We start from the raw sequence: 11035 nt of genomic DNA, 5'->3' as shown, positions 1-11035 counted from the left end.
ATCATCTCCTTAGTCTTGGTTATGTTGAGGGATAGGTTGTTATTCTGGCACCACTCGGCCAGGTCTCTGACCTCCTTCCTATATCAAATCAAATCAATTCAAATGTATTTGTCACATACACATGGTTAGTAGATGTTAATGTGAGTGTAGCGAAATGCTTGTGGTTCTAGTTCTGACATTGCAGTAATAACCAACGAGTAATCTAACCTAACAATTCCAAAACTACTACCTTATACACACAAGTGTAAAGGGATAAATAACATGTACATAAAGATATTTGAATGAGTGATGGTACAGAACGGCATAGGCAAGATGCAGTAGATGGTATCGAGTACAGTATATACATATGAGATGAGTAATGTAGGGTATGTAAACAAAGTGGCATAGTTTAAAGTGGCTAGTGATACATGTATTACATAAAGATGCAGTAGAGTACAGTATATACATATACATATGAGATGAGTAATGTAGGGTAATTGATGCAAGCTATCAAAGGAGGTGGTCACCACTACTCCGCTAATTAGTGAACTTCCACCCATAAAAGGATTGATCTCTGACCTCAGCAGCGATACTAACCCCAATTATGCCATTAGCAAAAAAACAGCCGAAATTGCGAAAATCAAACACAGGCTTTGTGACAGTTCTCTCCATTTTTGCACTGATGTATCGCCCTAAAAATAAGGCATCGGTTCAATACCACAGTGCACAGATGAAGCATGTGCCAGACATGGCTAACATGAGGGGACAGGTGGAGAGAACTGAGCAACTACTGACAAAAGCAGAAAATGAAAACATTCTGCTAGTCGAGGAACTGCGTTTGAAATCTGAACAATTAAAAGTAATTGAGAATACTTATAACGATGAATGAGCAGAAATTCTTCAACAAAATCGTTGACTCCAGGAACAACTCGCTTTAGCCAAAACTAAATATGATGTTGTCCACTCCAAACTAGATAAATCTGTTGAGTTATCTACAAACAGGAGCGCGCAATTTGATAACATGCAGGCAGTTTTGTTGAACGTTACTCAGAGTAACATGGTTCTACTCCAAATTCTGCAGACCAAAGACAATCAATTGATGAACACAATGACTAAGTTGGATGAAAAATCAGCAGAACTCATTGAAGTCGCTGATGAGAGAACTTAGGTGATGAAGATGGAAATATTGATTTCTAAGCAAGCAGAGGAAATCTCATCACTGAATCTCTCGCTCAGTACTCAAGACCTCTATCTGCAAACCATGAAAGATAAGTTTGAGACCGAAAGGAACAAGTGTGACACTCACATGTCCAAAAGCAATACTCTAAGCGCTCAAGTGGACTCTGCAGTGCAGCAGAATACCACCCTTAGGTACCATCTGGAGGAAATCCAGAATGGTCACGCCCCTCAGCTTGACTACCCATCCAAGCAACCGGAGCCCTGCACTCAAAGCAGTGACGATAGGTTTCAGACATTGCCTCCATCATGTGTCCCTCAGTCTTCTCCTCTCGGCCATTCGGCACTGAGTAATATGGCGCCACTTGGCCAACAAAGCCGAAGCTTGGCTTCTCCTCTTTCCCCACAGATGAAGCCACAGGATGAAGCCAACCCTCTCCACCCGCTTGACGCGGAATACCTTGACAAACTCGTCAAGAATATCCCCACCTTTGACCCCGTTCCAGGTCAGCCAAACGATACTGAGACGTTCCTAGCTGACATAGAGGACGCGTTGGATGGCTACCCGAACGCTATGGGTTCTGACAGGGTTTACCTGTTGAAGTGAACGTCGAATAGACACGTGACAAGGTTCATTCGCCTACAACAGCAACACGTGCTGAATGACTACGCTAAACTTGCCACAGCTTTGAAATTAGAATTCAGTGGTTCTGCGACTCGCAAACACAATAGCTCACTGGCTAACACGGTCAAACAAGCTCGGAACGAACACCCACAAGCTTACTATCATAGGCTTCGTTCAGCTTACTTTGGCCTACTCACTGAAATAGGCATGGAAGACCTGTTACCATTTAAACAAATGTTCCTGTCGAACATGTATCCTACCTTCATTACAGTACCTACTTGGGCCCTGCAGCCCACGTTGGCTTGCCTGTCTTACAACTCAGAGAGCTTGCAAGTACAGCTTTTGAGGCATCAAAAGTTCACAACGCTAAGAGCCCTGACCACTCGGTTTTGAAGTTTGACCAGGAGCACTCACTCCAGTTAGAAGGTGCATTATCAGGGATTGGAGCGTTGAGAGATGACGCACAACAACAGTTTCTACCATGAAACCATGATTCCAATAACCTCCGCGGTCGAATTAACTGTAAAGTACGTCGCCATCAAAACGACTACCGCTACAATCGACCTGTTCACTACCTTCCTGCACCCAACCCACACAAAGTGTCAGAGCACAAGGGTAACAAAGGGTTGAAGGATGATCAAAATGTAGACCAATGTTCTCCAGAAGTTCCACTACGTGAAGAACTAAAGCGAGAAACATTTGAGAAAAGAGTAAAAGATAAGTCACAAGGACTAGACTGGGAATTAACGGACACCAGGTCCGCAGGAATTAACACCCATAGCAGGGACGTTAAAATTCAAATCTCTCCCGCTCTCACTCGAGACCCTATCCAGGGCCCGCTTGATCAAGAAACAAGCCCACGGGCTTTGTCTACAGACTCTGAAACAAAAGTTGTGGTGAAAAAGGTCAAATGCTTCGTTAAAGCCAAGCCCAATCAAAATCATAAAAGTCGATCTGCTTCCACCTTGAACAGAATTGACACATCACGTCGTTGCGAACGACCACTCCACTTTGTGGGGAATATGTCCACTAAACACAAATCGAAACGACCATACCTGGAAACAGTCCTGGAGGACTGCTTAACTTGTCATGCGCTAATTGATTCAGGTGCGACAATATCACTCATCTCTCAAAAATTGTTTGATGATCTAAAAAGGGCTTTGAAGCCAACTAAACGTTGGTTAAAACTTGTTAAGGATAGGGGGCAGTATTTCCCCTTTGGATGAATTGCGTGCCCATAGTGAACAGCATCTAAATCTGTCCTAAATTGCTAATATATGCATATTATAATTAATATTGGATAGAAAACACTCTGAAGTTTCTAAAACCGTTTGAATTATGTTTGTGAGTATAACAGAACTCACAGGGCAGGCAATCTTGCAAACTAGTTTTGAAATCCTGAAAGTTGGGGTAACTTTGACGTCATCGCCCCCTCCCTTCCCAACAAGCTATGGATCTGGAAACACTTCCTATGTCTTCCACTAGATGTCCTCATTCAGGAGAAAGTGTAATGGAGCATTTACTGTGAACTTTGACCTAATGGGAAGGAAAGTGCTAGAGTGTCGCAAAAGATTCATGTGCTTGAAGGCGCATATGCGTTGGAGTGCTTCGTCTGTTCCAATCAGCCCCAGATGAACTAGGATGTCCCGGTTAGAATGCCATTCGATGTGTATGATTATAACATCCTGAAGATTGATTCTGCACTTAGTTTGACCAGTTTCTTCGACTTGAAATATGTAATTTGGAAGTTTTGATGCAAAATTATCCTGGACCAGAAGTAATTTTTTGGGCATTTGAGCTGAAAGTGGTAGCAGATGCTGCTACATGGACACTAGAATTGAACATTATGAAACAAAACAATTTATTGTTGAACTAGGACTCCTTGCACTACATTCTGATCGAAGATCATCAAAGGTAAGGGAATATTTATGTTGTAATTTTGTATTTCTGTTGACTCCAACATAGCGGAGAAATATTGTTACGTCTGAGCGCTGTCTCAGATTATTGCAATGTTAGGCTTTTTCCGTAACATAAAAAAAAATGTGACACAGCGGTTGCATTAAGAACCAGTGTATCTTTTTAATTATATGTAGAACATGTATCTTTAGTCAAAGTTTATGATGAGTATTTCTGTTATCTGGCGTAGCTTTCTATAATTCCTCCAGACATTTTGGAGAATTTTCTGAACATGGCGTCAATGTAAACCGAGATTTATGGATATAAAATACATATTATCGAACAAAACATAAATGTACTGTGTAACATGTCATATGACTGTCATCTGATGAAGATTTTCAAGAGGTTAGTGAATGATTTTTTTTTAAATCCTGCTTTTGTCATTTTATATTTTGTGGTACAAAATGGGTACGTTTTCTCTTTGTTTTGGTGGTGGTCTAACATAAATATATGCTGTGTTTTCGCCATAAAACATTTCAAAAATCTGACACGCTGGGTAGATGAACATGGTGTTTATCTTTCAGATGAGGTATTGGACTTGTTAATGTGTGGAGGTTAAATATTTCTAAGAATATTTTTGCATTCCCTGCGCCACCATTTCAGCTGAACGGGGGGGTAGTTCCTGTAGGGGAACCCATAGGCTTAACAAGTTTTTAAAAGTGGAACGATGCGACACTACACTTCGAGGGGTCTCTCAGACTACCTCGCCTCTCACATTGAGAGTCATGCTGAAACTACACTTCAAGGACGTATCGCTCGTTCACCCTGTGTATGTTACCAGCCTCGAAACTGTACCCCTGCTACTTGGAGCAGACGTGATGGATCGGTTACTCCCATTGATGGATTGGAAAACCAACTAGGTATGGTCACAGGCCACAGTGCTTTCTCCACCGACCACACTGTCCCCCCCTAATGCTAGCTGCAACGCAGTCATTCATGTGGGGTATCTGTCGAAAGCACCCCTTGGGAAAAAGACGTTTAGAAAACACTTGGTGCAGAATCCGATCCAAGGACATATTACGATATCTCGAAACATTCCATCAGCCAATCTGATTGACAATGCTTTTCATGATTTCGAGCCAGCTGTCTCTGTGAATGAGCAGCTTCCCTCCTCCTTGCAGTCATGCAATACGGTAGTTGAGATGAACTTCTCTTGCCCTTCGGACACTTCCGCAAGCACTGCAGCCGTCTCAGCAAGAAAAACATTGATGCTATACTCTGCTTCCGGTGACACACCTTCCGCTTTGTGGGGGACTGTCAACCTTTACAATGACACTAATGGCGTCAGTCCAGCAACTGATCCGATGACTCCCACTGGTGAAACACTTTGCGATATCACAGACCGATATCCTCGTCTCAGTTCGCAGGTACTGAAGAGGTTGCCACACGCGGACACGGTGGTGACTGACAGACCTCGACAGCCACTGAGGGTGTTGAAGCACAAACACCAGGAGATTTGGGTGAAAGGTTACAGCCACTCTCATAATAACGTGGCCACTGACAACTCGTACATAAGGTCCAAACTTTTCGCACCATTCGCAACCAAAGCTCATGCTAATGTTGGCTTCGTTCTTGTAGTTTTGTCTGAACCATTCTGACATGGGATCATCATCTCACATCCGCGGAACAGAAAGTTATGTTGTAGTCAAGAGCTTAAATAGGAAGGAAGAGGAGGGTGTGTTTGAAAAGTTTTATAGCTTTTGTCCCTTCACAGGGGAGGGCCACTGATTGAGCAGCCCTATCTTATGAAAATCCAAATCTCACATTTTAGAAGCTAAAATCACATTTCATCCCATCACAAATAATTTCATATTCAAACATTTAAATTGAACAACAATTCCATGTGAATCTGATAACTCTGATGTATAGACTTTCCGCTGTGGAGTTTATGTCATCTTATAATTGATGAGAATGTCTCAGATGACAACCGAACTGACATCATATACAATAAGTACCAGTGCATATGTTCAATTGTTCGGATTACCAGAATATAATAAATTTCCCCCCACATTCTGACGTTCCCAGAATCTCTATGTTAACCAAGAGGTTTTGCATATGTAACCTTAGTAGGGTAGAGAGAGGAAAAAGGGGGGAAGAAGTATTTACGACTGTCATAATCCAACCCCCAGGCCAACATCATGACACAGTTGAAGTCGGAAGTTTGCAGCTCCATCACAGAGATACAGACCGAAAAAGGTTGTACTTTTCACACTTTTTACCTTCTTTTTAAAATTGGTTTTGGTTGGTACTGTCACGTTCTGACCTTAGTTATTTTGTTATGTCTTTGTTTTAGTATGGTCAGAGCGGGAGTTGGGCGGGTTGTCTATGTTTGTTTTTCTATGTTGTGTTTCTGTGTTTGGCCTGGTATAGTTCTCAATCAGAGGCAGCTGTCTATCGTTGTCCCTGATTGAGAACCATACTTAGGTAGACTGTCTTCAACCTTTAGTTGTGGGTGATTATTTTCTGTTCAGTGTTTTTTGTGTTCACCGTTCAGGACTGTTTCTTTTCGTTCTCGTTATTTTGTTTTGTGTTCATGATAATAAATTATCAATATGGACAGTTACCACGCTGCACATTGGTCCTCCTCTTCTTCCACCAACAACGGCTGTTACAGAATCACCCACCACAACCGGACCAAGCAGTGTGGTACACAGGAGCAGCGGGTTAAATACTCCTGGACTTAGGAGGAGATATTGGATGGCAAGGGACCCTGGGTACAACCGGGAGAATATCGCTGCCCCAAGGCAGAGCTGGAGGCAGTGAAAGCCGAGAGGCGGCGTTATGAGGCGGCTGCATGGCAGCGCGGCTGGAGGCCCGAGAGGTAGCCCCAAAAATGTCTTGGGGGAGCACACGGGGAGTGTGGTTAAGTCAAGTAGGAGACCTGAGCCAACTCCCCGTGCTTACCATGGAGAGAGATGGACTGGGCAGGCACCGTGTTATGCCGTGAGGTGCACAGTGTCCCCGGTGCGCAGCGGCTCGTTTCGGCCGGGCTAGAGTGGGCATCGTGCCAGGTCCCATGAAGCCGGCTCAGCGCATCTGGTCTCCAGTGCGTCTCCTCGGGCCGGGGTACATGGCACCAGCCCAACGCAGGGTGTCCCCTGTTCGCCAGCACAGCCCAGTGCGGTCTATTCCACCTTGCCGCACTGGCCTGGCTACGGGGATTATCCAGCCAGGTAGGGTTGTGCAGGCTCGGTGCTCGAGAGCTCCAGTGCGCCTCCACAGTCCGGTCTATCCGGTGCCACCTCCACGCACCAGGTCTCCGGTGGCAGCCCCCCGCATCAGGCTGTCTCTCCGTCTCCTCCCTACAGGTGCTCCCACCTGTCCAGCGCTGCCAGAGTCTCCCTGCTGTCCAGCACTGCCAGAGTCTCCCTCCTGTCCAGCGCTGCCAGAGCCGCCCGTCTGTCCTGAGCTGCCAGAGCCGCCCGTCTGTCCTGAGCTGCCAGAGCCGCCTGTCTGTCCTGAGCTGTCAGAGAGAGCCGCCCGTCTGTCCCGAGCTGCCAGAGCCGCCTGTCTGTCCTGAGCTGCCAGAGCCGCCCGTCTGTCCTGAGCTGCCAGAGCCGCCCGTTTGTCCTGAGCTGCCAGAGCCGCCCGTCAGTCAGGAGCTGCCAGAGCAGTCCGTCAGTCAGGAGCTGCCGGAATCGCCCGTCACTCCGGCACTGTCGGAGTCGCCCTTCACGCCGGTGCTGCCGGAGTCTCCTTCCAGTCCGGTGCTGCCGGAATCTCCCGTCCATCCGGGACCCGTTGCTTAATTTGGTGAAAAACATGATTGAATTGTTGACAACAGTGCCACAACACTGTACTCCAGCAACCCAAAAAGATACAAATTATGTTAATTGATGCAAGAGGGCTTATTGATGACAACTCACTATATTAGGCAACATACGTTGGTGTCACCGCATTTCATGACCTATGGAATTAATGAATCAATATTCAGTCTTAAGGTCGCCTAAAAAATAATACCTAAAATAGTAATAAAAACTGCATTTCGTCATATATTATCTCAAAATGTAGTCCGACCATGTGTAACGGCCGTCGTAGGTGGAAGAAGGAGAGGACCAAGGTGCAGCGTGGTACATGTTCATGATCTTTTAATTACACTGTACACTAGAACAAAAACGGAACAAACAAAACAGTCCTGTCTGGTACAGAGACAGAAAACAACTACCCACAACTCAAGTGCGAAAACAGGCTGCCTAAGTATGGTTCTCATTCAGAGACAACGATTGACAGCTGCCTCTGATTGGGAACCATACCAGGCCAAACACATAGAAATACAAACATAGAACAAAACATAGCATGCCCACCCCAACTCACGCCCTGACCAACCTAAAATAAAGACATAAAAAAAGGAACCAAGGTCAGTAAGGGAACACCCCCCTGAAATGGACAAAAATGAATGGGAAGTCATTGGCACTGGACAAACCATATACACAGTGTCCAATACCACTCAATTCGGCGTCGTTTCGTTCAAAGTTGATTGCAAATGCCATATGGCAAATGCCAGATGTAACAGATGTAACGGTTGGCACAGGAAGCTATAAGTAAACACATATCCTCATTGGGGTATGCCTTTACAGAATCCTGAGTTTAAGTGTTTACGTTAAAAACTGACCGATTTACACAGGGTTGAATGCACTATTTATCACAAACTGCTGGTTGGGTATGGAAAAACACGTTTAGGGTGATTTTAACCACTTCCGGTTGGTCCAGGAATCTTAGAATCAACACAGGTAGACCTCAGTGTCCTGATGGACTGTCATTGAAGACAGGTTCATAAGACATTCATAACCCACATAGGCTTCAGGTTGACTTTAGAGGGGCAGGCAATGTATTCCTATGGGGATAGATGTCATTGTAATCTGTGAGATCAAAAAACCCTGTTTTACTGTTAAGGGTTAATGCCACACGGTCAAGGTTAGGCTTCCACAGATCGGGAGGACCTCAGGATCGTACCTGAGGTCGAATTGTGCTTCTCACCCTAACGGTTCTCTCACTGTCACCCAAAAGCAAATGACATTTAGGGCCAGGCTTCATTTTGGGCCTACTTTTTTTCACGGTCGCTGCACTCAGAGCGAGCTACGGTCAAGCGGGGCATCTCGTTGAACTCGGCACGGCCTAGAGAATATGGAAATGCCATTGCAGGCTCTGTGTGTCTTTAAGCACCGCACTTTGTCACTCCATCCTTGCTGTGTGTGTGTGTGTGTGTGTGTGTGTGTGTGTGTGTGTGTGTGTGTGTGTGTGTGTGTGTGTGTGTGTGTGTGTTTTGTGTGTGAGAGCTTTGACATCTGTTGGGAGCAATGACTGACTTACAGTTCATGTGGGTTGCCTAATCACACATATGAAGTTTTGAAAAGATCTGACCTTTTTAACCCTTGGAAACAACACCTATGACACCATTTTAAGGCACTTCTGGTTTACACAGGAAGCTGAAAGTGAACACATATCCTCCTTGGGGTAGGCAATTATATAATTTTGAGTTTTAAGTCTTTATGTTAAGAACTGACTTATTTACGGAGTGTTTAGTGAGTGTGTGTTATTTCAGAAAATCACAGAAAATCACAGAAATCTCGCAGAGCTCCGAAGCACACTTTAAAAAGATTCGTATGAACACGCTGCAACTGGATCTGTAACTGTTTAAAAAAAAAAACACCTATTTTTGAACATCACCAATTTGACATTGTACGATTTCTCTTAAATGACGATAGATGAATGGCTGGTTCTTTTTTATTGACACCGGAGGCTCCTTGACTTTGACGTGAAGCGGAAAAATTATTGCTCTATTTTAATTTTGGACCTTTAATCCCAGAAAAATGGCCATAACTCAAAAGGCCTAGATGCCATCTTGTTCGGGGCCAACTGCCCATTATGCCAAACCTATGCTCACCAAGTTTCGTCTTCAAAGTCTTTTCCGTTTTGGAGATAAGGCCACGTCGTGATTCGTGACATTTTGTACATTTGCAATATGATTCGGCCTGCCAGCATAGCGGAGTCTGCCACTAGCATAGTCAGTGTAGTCAGCTCAGCTATCACCATTGAGACCGTGTCTGTGCCTCGACCTGGGTTGGGCAAAATTAAACATGGCGGTGTTTGCCTTAGCAATCTCACTAGGATAAAGACCACCTCCATTCCTGTCAGTATGGAAAGAGATCATGATACCTCACATCTCAAAATAGGGCTACTTAATGTTAGATCCCTTACTTCAAAGGCAATTATAGTCAATGAACTAATCACTGATCATAATCTTGATGTGATTGGCCTGACTGAAACATGGCTTAAGCCTGATGAATTCACTGTGTTAAATGAGGCCTCACCTCCTGGCTACACTAGTGACCATATCCCCCGTGCATCCCGCAAAGGCGGAGGTGTTGCTAACATTTACGATAGCAAATTTCAATTTACAAAAAAAAAAAAAACGTTTTCATCTTTTGAGCTTCTAGTCATGAAATCTATGCAGCCTACTCAATCACTTTTTATAGCTACTGTTTACAGGCCTCCTGGGCCATATACAGCGTTCCTCACTGAGTTCCCTGAATTCCTATCGGACCTTGTAGTCATAGCAGATAATATTCTAATCTTTGGTGACTTTAATATTCACATGGAAAAGTCCACAGACCCACTCCAAAAGTCTTTCGGAGCCATCATCGACTCAGTGGGTTTTGTCCAACATGTCTCTGGACCCACTCACTGTCACAGTCATACGCTGGACCTAGTTTTGTCCCATGGAATAAATGTTGTGGATCTTAATGTTTTTCCTCATAATTCTGGACTATCGGACCACCATTTTATTACGTTTGCAATTGCAACAAATAATCTGCTCAGACCCCAACCAAGGAACATCAAAAGTCGTGCTATAAATTCACAGACTACACAAAGAATCCTTGATGTCCTTCCAGATTCCCTCTGTCTACCCAAGGACGCCAGAGGACAAAAATCAGTTAACCACCTAACTGAGGAACTCAATTTAACCTTGCGCAATACCCTAGATGCAGTTGCACCCCTAAAAACTAAAAACATTTCTCATAAGAAACTAGCTCCCTGGTACACAGAAATTACCCGAGCTCTGAAGCAAGCTTCCAGAAAATTGGAACGGAAATGGCGCCACACCAAACTGGAAGTCTTCCGACTAGCTTGGAAAGACAGTACCGTGCAGTACCGAAGAGCCCTTACTGCTGCTCGATCATCCTATCTTTCAAACTTAATTGAGGAAAATAAGAACAATCCGAAATTCCTTTTTGATACTGTCGCAAAGCTAACTAAAAAGCAGCATTCCCCAAGAGAGGATGACTTTCACTTTAGCAG

Source organism: Oncorhynchus tshawytscha, linkage group LG18, assembly GCF_018296145.1.
Source record: "Oncorhynchus tshawytscha isolate Ot180627B linkage group LG18, Otsh_v2.0, whole genome shotgun sequence".
Taxonomy (NCBI): domain Eukaryota; kingdom Metazoa; phylum Chordata; class Actinopteri; order Salmoniformes; family Salmonidae; genus Oncorhynchus; species Oncorhynchus tshawytscha.
The sequence above is the reverse complement of the archived record's forward strand: the minus strand, read 5'-3'. Positions refer to the sequence as shown.